This window comes from Miscanthus floridulus, chromosome 2 (genome assembly GCF_019320115.1).
Source record: "Miscanthus floridulus cultivar M001 chromosome 2, ASM1932011v1, whole genome shotgun sequence".
Classification (NCBI taxonomy): domain Eukaryota; kingdom Viridiplantae; phylum Streptophyta; class Magnoliopsida; order Poales; family Poaceae; genus Miscanthus; species Miscanthus floridulus.
Window position 1 is genome coordinate 135,806,734 of NC_089581.1, and position 9,849 is coordinate 135,816,582.

Genomic DNA, 9,849 nt, shown 5'->3' on the forward strand with positions numbered 1-9,849 from the left:
CATTTATTAGTACCATAGTCTTCAAGGATCTAGATTTTAAGATTGGACATATTGCGACCATGAAGAGTACATACACACAAGTGCCACTGAGCTTGATGGACTATTGGCGGTCCTTATCGACCAAATTCAACCACCAAATAAGATACAAAAAGAGGAAAACTAGCCTAACTTATACACATATGTTATTCATATTGGTATATTTCCACTTGTATTGGAGAAACAATGTTTTACAGGACACATACATGAATACAAGGGAATTATAGTTGAATACGCCATCAAACAAAGCGCAAAGCAAAGAAATGAGAAGAAGGCCCATCCAAACATCAAATCTGGGCCAACCAACGGTGAGGAGGCAGCCTAGGCCCACTCAAAAATTGACCAGAGGAAGGCGGTGGCAAGGTAGCTCCACCTAGGTGTGGCCGCACCCAGGGTGTGCCCACAACCCTGCCTCTGCCAACCAGGCCCATCTTCCTTTGGTGGTATCATCAATGCGCTAGGAGGTCGGTTTGGGAGGTTTCCTAATTTATCTCCGAACCAACCATAGAAGTAGTATATAAGAAGGGGGGGAGCTCCATTCACAACACACCACAACTCAAGAGCCTCTCTCCCTCCACACTTGTATCTTTTATCTTGTAAGTTTTTATGGAGCAAGGCAAGCTTCATTGGAGAGCTTGAACCCCTAGGGACAATCTTGGTATGAATAATATGGAGAGTTCCCTTATGGTCTTGTTCTTATATTATCAATAGAGCTATGCTATTGAAATAGAGCTAAGTTCTTATATTATTAGCTTAGCATATAGAACTTTATACTTAACCTTTCATACAACATACATGTTTAGACCAAGACCTAGATTGAGGTAGTGATTTCTACTTTAAGCTTAGTTTTGGTCATTATATTCTTGCGGGTTCGTCATTCATCCCCATGGTGGATGCTCTAGTAGAGGACTCCTGATAAAGACAGATGTTCCTGGCCAATGCTAGAGTGGCAATGGTTAGCATAGATGTGGTGTCGAAGCTACATGTTACCTTCATTTGCCTCATATCCCATGGTTGAGGGGTAGGCGGCAGGTTGTGATAGCCCTGTCTGTCCTTCATAATCACCCACATTCGGATACGACGTAGAGTCGTATGCTGGTATCGCCTGACAGATCAGGTGCACTCCGGTGCTCGAAGTAAGTTTATAGTGACCAAAGCTATCATAACTTAGGATCGCTACCCTTAGATATTCATGTATTTGTATGATCATCTGCTCATTTTAGCATAGCTATACAAGATAAGCCTGCTCCAGTATTGGTTTATTCTTTTATTCTTTATTCTTTTTTATCTTTATCCTTTGGATTGGCTTGAGTGTGTGTGTTACACTATCCAATATCTATCTTGGATTACCCATGTTATGGACTTTGGTCTACTATGCACTCATGTTATCTTGTCCATATCCTTATTAGAGACTTTTACACCATGCCTTCCTTTGGGAAAATATAAATGAACGATACCCAAATACTTTCAGGTGAAATGCTACAATGATATATCCGTGCGCTTGCAGAATATTTCTGCATGTGTTCAGAAACATCGTCATGGGGTTTCTAGTGCCATTGCTAAGAAACACCAATCCTAGTGATTGCGCTAAGAAATGCTAACAAGCATTTCTGGCGCCATTGCCAAGGAAGGCACTGATTAAAAGAATCTATTAAGACATGTCCATGATAATATGCATGTGTAGTAGCCATTACTCATAACAGGATCACTTTGCTTGTTTTCTCCTATTGCGGATGAAAATATGATAGTGTACAACAGGTTTCACCTTGCCGGAAGACTACATCGAAAATCCGAAGGCACTCCTAAGGAAGAATCGGTATCGTGCCATTTCCTCCTCTACCACTCCACCGACAAACGAACCAGTCACCCCCGCACCATCTGCTACTACTGATATGGCCCAAAAGTCACTCCATGAGTACTCCGTCCCCATTGTTGCCAACGTGCCCATTGGGCCTGCTGTCAACATGGGCAATGAAAACTTTGAACTCAGGCCCGGGCAGATCTTGATGGTGCAGGAAAACCCTTTCTATGGTTTGCCTAGCGAGGACACAAATGCCCACCTTCAACACTTCCTTGAGTTGTGCAACACCATTGTCATCAAGGATGTTGCATCAGACATCATTAGGCTCCATCTATTTCCTTTGTCCCTCATGGGGAAGGTGAAACAGTGGTTCTACAAGGATAAGGAAGCTATCAGCACATGGAACAAGTGTTCCACAACGTTCCTCACAAAATTCTTCCCCGTGGGCAAAACCAATGCCATGCAAAAGAGAATTTCAAGTGTCTAGCAAAATACTATGGAACCCATCCCTGAGGTGTGGGAGAGGCTACAAGAAAACATCCTTGCTTGCCCGCACCACAGGATGAAAAATTGGCTAGTCCTCCAAACTTCTACAATGGGTTAACCCCCATGTCAAGATGACACATTGATGCTGCTGCTGGAGGAGCCTTCCTCTTGCTCACCATCAATGAAGCTATGGCTCTTATTGAGAAAATGGTGTCCAACCAATGGTGGGGTGATGAGAGGCTCCAAGATGAACAACAAAAAGGCATGCATACCATGAAGAAGACGGGTATGCTTGCCGCAAAAATAGACCTTCTGATGAAAAGGCTTGACGAGCATGCCCATTGGAAGGAGGCAATGTACAGCACCATCAAGGCCATAGACTTGAATATGACATGCAAGGTTTGTGGTGAAAGTGGACACTCAAGGAACGACTGCCCCAAAACTCGTGAAGATGCACTGAACCACAACAACGGGTTCTGTTCACAAGGAGGTCTAGGGTGGAATCAGTCGCACCCACAATATCAGGAAGGTAACTTTGTGTACAATTCAAATTTTGCAAATCAACTCTCCCTAATAGATCTTCTGTTAAGGCAAGCTCAAATAAATGAAAACCTAATTAAAAATCTTGCCTCTAACAATAAAATTTTAGAAAACATTAATTCAAATTTAGAAGGCTTAAACTCTTCTTTCACAAATCAATTAAGCCTTAATAAAATGTTTGAAACCCAACTAGCTCAAATTGCTGCTACAATTTCTGCATATGATTTTGGAAAGATCCTGGGGCACCCTAAGATTTCATTTGAAAATATCAATGTGGTAATCACGAGGGATGGTAAGTCCACTCGTGATCTATCATATCCTAACCATGCAAGAAAAGCTAAAAAAGCACGGGGGTACAACCCCAAACCTTTGCCTTTGAGCTAGCTTGGGGAAGGACTCCCACAAGGTAACATGTATCTTGCACTCTCACCACTCTCCGTTTCCTTGCATAAAAAATAAATAAATAAAAACTTAAGGTTCGCCTTCGTTGGATGAATCTCGTTTATCTTTTCATGCTTACTCTCTCTATGCCGGCAAGTTTTGGTTTAGGAGTGTTGGTTATACATCTTTTAAATTAAGCATGGTGCTTAGTTTGAAGTTTGGATGCAATAATCATACTTCTATAGGTTTTTAATTTAAGCATGGTGCTTAGATTCATTAGCCTACCTTGATCAAATGAGACATGGTGTCTAGTTTGATCATTGAATCAAAACTGTTAGTATAGATTTTGGTTGATCGTATGGACTAACCCTTGCAGGAATTTATTAACTTTATGAGGGTAAGTCTTTGAGATGACAACAGAGATGAAAACTCATTTGGTGAACCTTGATAAAAATAAAAATAATAATAATAATAATAATAATAGTAACAATAAAAACAATAATAATTTTTTATTCCACTCCACATAAGTGTAGTAAGAATGTTTTAGTTTCTCCTTGTTGAAATGATGAATAGTTGCTCCATTTTATAATTCATTTGTGCCTAGTTTATAACTTAGTATTCCCCAAGATTTAAGTTTGTTGGTTAAAAATATCTCATCCTAAAACTTGAAACTTGTGGGTTGCAAACGCATGATCCTTTTCTAAGTTGTTGCAAGTTATGATAAGGTACAAATAGAATTTGCTATGACTTTGTTCTAAGAGAAACTTGACACCCGGAGTTTTATTTTAAAAAAAATACTAAAATGAAAAGTTCCTCAATGATAGCATTTTATACCAAGGCCATATGACACTATACAAAATACAAAACCTTAGTCATATGCTGCTTGTTTTCACATTGAGCTTTGTCAAATTATTGTGACCCTTGTTGAGATTCTCGTCATACACCCATGATCAAGATTCACGTACACCCACAAAAAATGCTAACTCTTACACTGAGAGTTACGCAAAAACACGCTTTTTTGTCCACAAAAATAAATACTCCGTTCATTTTACATGAGTCTCTCTCTCTGAAGTTTTCATATGCAAAAAGGGAGTATGGGCTATGCTAAAAAAAGAAATAAAATAAATCCATGCCAAAGGGCATGAGAAAATAATAATAATACATGCCAAAGAGCATGAGAAAAAACGAAGAAGAAAGTAATAATCCCATGCTAAAAAGCATGATGAAAAAAAGAAAGAAGAAAAGAGAAAGATAGCCCATACTTTCAAAGGCAACCATCAAAAAGAGAGAGTCATGTTCAAAGGAGTACAAAATATTTAGAATTAGGAAGATTTCAAAATTCCACACACTTGCACTTCTTGATCAAAGTGTATGACTTGCATCTCCTTGAGGTCTGTTTTTGACTTAGCAATATTATGTGATGCAAGTATGCCTCTCTGTCATCCCTACCTAAAACTTCACCAAAGAGCCTTTAGAATGTAGGATGAAAAGAAGACAATATCAAAAAGCCTTAGGTGAGGATCATACACTTCTAAGCGACCGAGTGATTTGAGGAACTTACTTTTTATTTGCAAAACTCTTAAAACCTCTAGAAAGAAAGTCGATCAAGGAATGAATGACTAGCGGTTCTGTGAGACCATTCTATCTTGCAACCACCCAAGACATGGAAAAGCAACAAACCCCACAAGGATCAAGGTGAAAGGGTGGATAAAATGCCGACTTATTTGAATCAAGGAAGAATACTTTGTTATAAAAATGGTACTTGTGAATTGTAATTAGCATTGTAGCAACTCCTAATCAACAACCAATGTCTTAACTCTTGCTCGGGACGAGCAAGGGGTAAGCTTGGGGGATCTTGTTGGCGGTCCTTATCGACCAAATTTGACCGCCATATAAGATACAAAAAGAGGAGAACTAGCATAACTTACACACATATGTTATTCATATTGACATATTTCCACTTGTATTGGAGAATCAATGTTTTATAGGACACATACTTGAATACTAGGGAATTATAGTCAAATATGCCATCAAACAAAGCACAAAGCAAAGAAATGAGAAGAAGGCCCATCCAAACATCAAATCTGGGCCAACCACCGGCGAGGAGGTAGCCTAGGCCCACTTAGAAACCGACTAGAGGAAGGCGGGGGCGAGGCGGCTCCACCTGGGTGCCTACCTCTACCAACCGGGCCTAGCTTCCTCTAGCGGTATCATCAATGCGCTAGGAGGTCGGTTTGGGAGGTTTCCTAATTTATCTGCAAACCGACCATAGAAGTAGTATATCAGAAGGGGAGAGCTCCATTCACAACATACACCACAACTTAAGAGCCTCTCTCCCTCCACACTTGTATCTTTTATCTTGTTAGTTTTGTTGGAGCAAGGCAAGCTTCATTGGAGAGCTTGAACCTCTAGGGGCAATCTTGGTATGAATAATATGGAGAGTTCCCTTATGTTCTTGTTCTTATATTATCAACATAGGTATGCTATTGAAATAGAGCTAAGTTCTTATGTTATTAGCTTAGCATATAGAACTTTATACTTAACCTTTGATACAACATACATGTTTAGACCAAGACCTAGATTGAGGAAGTGAGTTCTATTATAAGATTAGTTTTGGTCATTAGATTCTTGTGGGTTCGTTGTTCGTCCCCATGGCCGATGCTCTAGTAGAGGACTCCTAATAAAGACAGATGTTCCTAGCCAATGCTAGAGTAGCAACGGTTAGCGTAGACGTGGTGTCTAAGCTACATGTTACCTTTGTTTGCCTCATACCCACGGTTGAGGGGTAGGCGACAGGTGGTGATAGCCCTGTCTATCCTTCGTAATCCCCCATGTTCAGATATGACATAGAGACGTATGCCGGTATCGCCTGACAGATCAAGTGCGCTCTGGTGCCCAAAGTAAGTTTATAGTGACCAAAGCTATCTTAACTTAGGATCGCTACCCTTAGATATTTATGTATTTGTATGATCATCTGCTCATCTTAGCATAGCTATACAAGATAAGCCTGCTCTAGTATAGGTTTATTCTTTTATTCTTTATTCTTTCTTTTATCTTTATCCTTGAGATTGGCTTGAGTGTGTGTGCCACACTATCCAATATCTATCTTGGATTACCCCTGTTATGGACTTTGGTCTACTATGCAGTCATGTTGTCTTGTCCATATCCTTATTAGAGACTTTTACACCATGCCTTCCTTTGGGAAAATATAAATAAATGATACCTGAATACTTCTAGGTGAAATACTACAACGATATATCCATGCGCTTGCGGAATATTTCTACATGTGTTTAGAAATATCATCATAGCGTTTCTAGTGCCATTGCTAGGAAACACCAATCCTAGTGATTGCGCTAAGAAATAGCAACATGGATGGAGGATAAAGAACCATGTGGCCTAGGAATTTTTCTCCATATCTCTCCCTCCATATCCACAACAAGTATGTAACACTTCGAGTAGTCCATAATGTTTAGACAACCATTAAGATACATAGTTTCTGATCTCTCAAATATCACACAAGTATTTGGTTCCCATTTAGATTCCTTATAGATCCATGCTGTAGTTTTAGATGAGTAGATGTCCAGACCCATGCACTCATCACCCTGCTCCTCTTCTATATATTCAATCACATGGAAGTTTGAGGAGGCTATCGGATCGAACCCCAATCGAGCCTCACCAACATAATGGATACTAGGCGGCATTTCCTTGAACTTCTTGGTTACTGGATTATAGACGATATAGCGGTATAAACCATCAGCCCCTTGGCACCAGCATAGGATGAGGCCATTGTAGATATCTGAGACAGCTACATTAACCAAGGTGAAGGGCAAGAAGGACAAGTAGGGGTGTTCACCGGTGATGCTGGTGTAGTGTCGATGGCCTTGGTGGGTGTCATAGAAGAAGTCGGCCAGAGTTTGGGGCAGCACCTTATGGTTGTTGTAGTCCGAGATGAGGCAGTTCTAGGAGCAATAGACACATTTGCAGTAGAACAAGGAGCGGGCGGGGAGGCAGTGGAGGATCTCAACAACGACATCATTTGTGAGGTTGGCCAGTGCATTTCTCTTGTTGGGGGTCTCCTCCATTTCATCTATTGAGAGCTTGCTTAGCAATGAGATCACTTTAGAGGAAAATAATCCAACAAAGATCCATCAATGATCGAAGTCCTCAACTCATACCAAAGTGTAACTTTAACAACCATTAACAATTTTCATGGTACTAGAGTACCAGTTAATGGAGCTATAACCATTAGAATTCCAGCTAAATCAAGTCTAACCATCACACTTACAATCAGTACACAACCTCAGAGCTTCTTTTCCATAGGAGATAGACAAAGATTAAGAGGACGACAATTACAATAGTTTTAAAGGCAGAAGCAATGGGCCTACTTGTTTACCTAGATAGATAGGTATAATCAAGCAAGCACTTGACAATTAATAGGCTTAGTTGCACACAGGCATTTATAGTAAGAACACTGAACATATGTAGAAAACCAACCGGTGTCACCTCCTAATTATTTTCATCGTCATTGGCCTAACCAGATCTCAAACGCTAGAATGTTTGTTGTATAGCTCATGTTCAAGCAAGGACCAAAATAGTGAAGCGAATAGGAAAGGTGAGAAAGGGGACCTATGGATTGGATCTATCGCCTCTACCGTGGCACACAATGGGCACGGACGCCAATGTAGCCACGCACCACTAGGAAGCCTCGCCTCCTTGCCTCCAAAAGGACGCCTAAGCCATCACAATACACCAGGGATCCTCACCGCCACCGCTGCCACAAGTCCAATAGGCATAGATTTGTTTCCACTTGTAGTGGATATCCAATATATAGGTCAACCTGTAGGGCATCCACGTAGAGAATATACTACTATAAGGACTCCAAAGACATGTCAACACAACCAGGCATCTAGCGTAATGGTGAAGATAGTCCATTCCTTGCTCTAGGTCATGGGTTTGACTCCTAGGTCCTAGTGTTTTTTGAATTAGATTTTATTAAACACTAGCGGTACACAAGCCGTCAGGTCCCACAGGTCGGATAGAGATGGAGAATGGTCCCACAGGTAGACTAGACACATAAAGCCATAGGGTCCCACAGGTCGGATGCAGAAGGTTCCCATAGGGTCGGGTCCCATAGGTCGGATGCAAAAGGGTCCCGTAGGGTCTAACAGGTCAAATGCAAAAGGGTCCCGCATGTACACTTCGAACGGATAAAGGACTGAGCGAAGACTTTTATGACAAATTGCAAGCGTCATGGATGAGTAACTACAGGTCCCATAGGTACACATCGGACATCTGGTCCCACAGGTCGGATGCAGAAGGGTCCTATAGGTACACATCGGATAGAGAAAGGACCAAGCAGAGGCTTTTATGATGAATTTCAAGGGTCATGGAAGAGTAATAGGGCTATCCCATAGGTACACGTCAGATGGAGAAAGGACCGAGCAGAGACTTTTATGATGAATTGCAAGCGTCACGGATGAGTAACTGTAGGTCCCATAGGTACACGTCAGATGGATAAAGTATCGTGTGGAGATCTATGATGAAGCCGTTCATTATAGATCGAATATTGTTTATCATAGATGTGTAATTAGTTCAATGACGAAGCCCTGTTCGTCACAGTCTTAAAGGAGATCATCACGATGAGATGCGCGAGTGATCTATGATGAAACACTACGCTCTTCTATGATGTTTTTTGTGATGATGCCTAATTTCATCACAGAAAGGGAGGGTTACAGGATCGTAACCACCGATTTATGACGAAACAAAATTATTCATCATAAAAAGCGCTCTTCTATGACGGTTTTAGATTTATCATTAAGATTTTCATCATAGAAGTGAATATTTCTAGTAGTGTTGCTTGTGTAGCTACTAGAGTAGTGTGGTTTAGTTGTATTAGTAATTAGTTGTTAGTTGCTCTTTTTAGTAGCTCTCTGGTGTAGCTAGTGTTCTTAGTAGCTCTTTGTGTGGTGTTGTGCTCTATAGTAGAGATCAAAAGCTACTAGAATTATGTAGGGGATTGCTTTTGGTGAAAATAGAGCTAGTGCAAAGTATAGGCTTGTTGGGCTTGTTATTTTACTAATCACCTTTGTGTTAGTGTTTGTGAAGTTCGTAGGAATTTTTTATAGATTATTCACCCCCTCTAGCCATCTAGATCCTTTCATAGGGAGCTATGAACCAGTGGACAACTTAAGTATAAACTTACTAGAACTAGAGATCTATTACGATAACGGATCCTAGCTGGCACTACTACAGATTAAGATACCACTATCGCCACTTTCACTATCGTAGCGATAGAAGCGACCGTGTGATACTTCCACCATCGGTTAGACCGATAGCGAGGCCTCCTAAGGAAGGAAACCAATAGTTGAAACTTCTACCACCGACGGGTTAACAATAGATGTGGCAGTGGTATTTTCTCCATCATATGAAAAGCTAAGCCGACTGGGATATGCATTATAGCCACCGGCCCTACATGACCGTTTGATCTATCGGTGGTAAATTCAGCGTGAGTGTTGAATGTCCCAACTTCCAACACCGCCCCACACACTTCTATCAAGAACTGTCGTATGTGTCATCTTCCCTGATGTGTATGCCTAGATCACGCA

The 9,849-nt window shown here is 40.9% G+C and overlaps 1 non-coding gene across 1 annotated transcript; it reads right to left on the minus strand.

The window, feature by feature from the left end:
* Nucleotides 1-2,293: 2,293 nt before the first annotated feature.
* LOC136540993 (small nucleolar RNA R71) lies at nt 2,294-2,401 on the minus strand. Its single transcript, XR_010780109.1, has one exon. It is a non-coding gene; the product is annotated as a small nucleolar RNA R71 (small nucleolar RNA).
* Between the last annotated feature and the right edge of the window lie 7,448 nt (nt 2,402-9,849).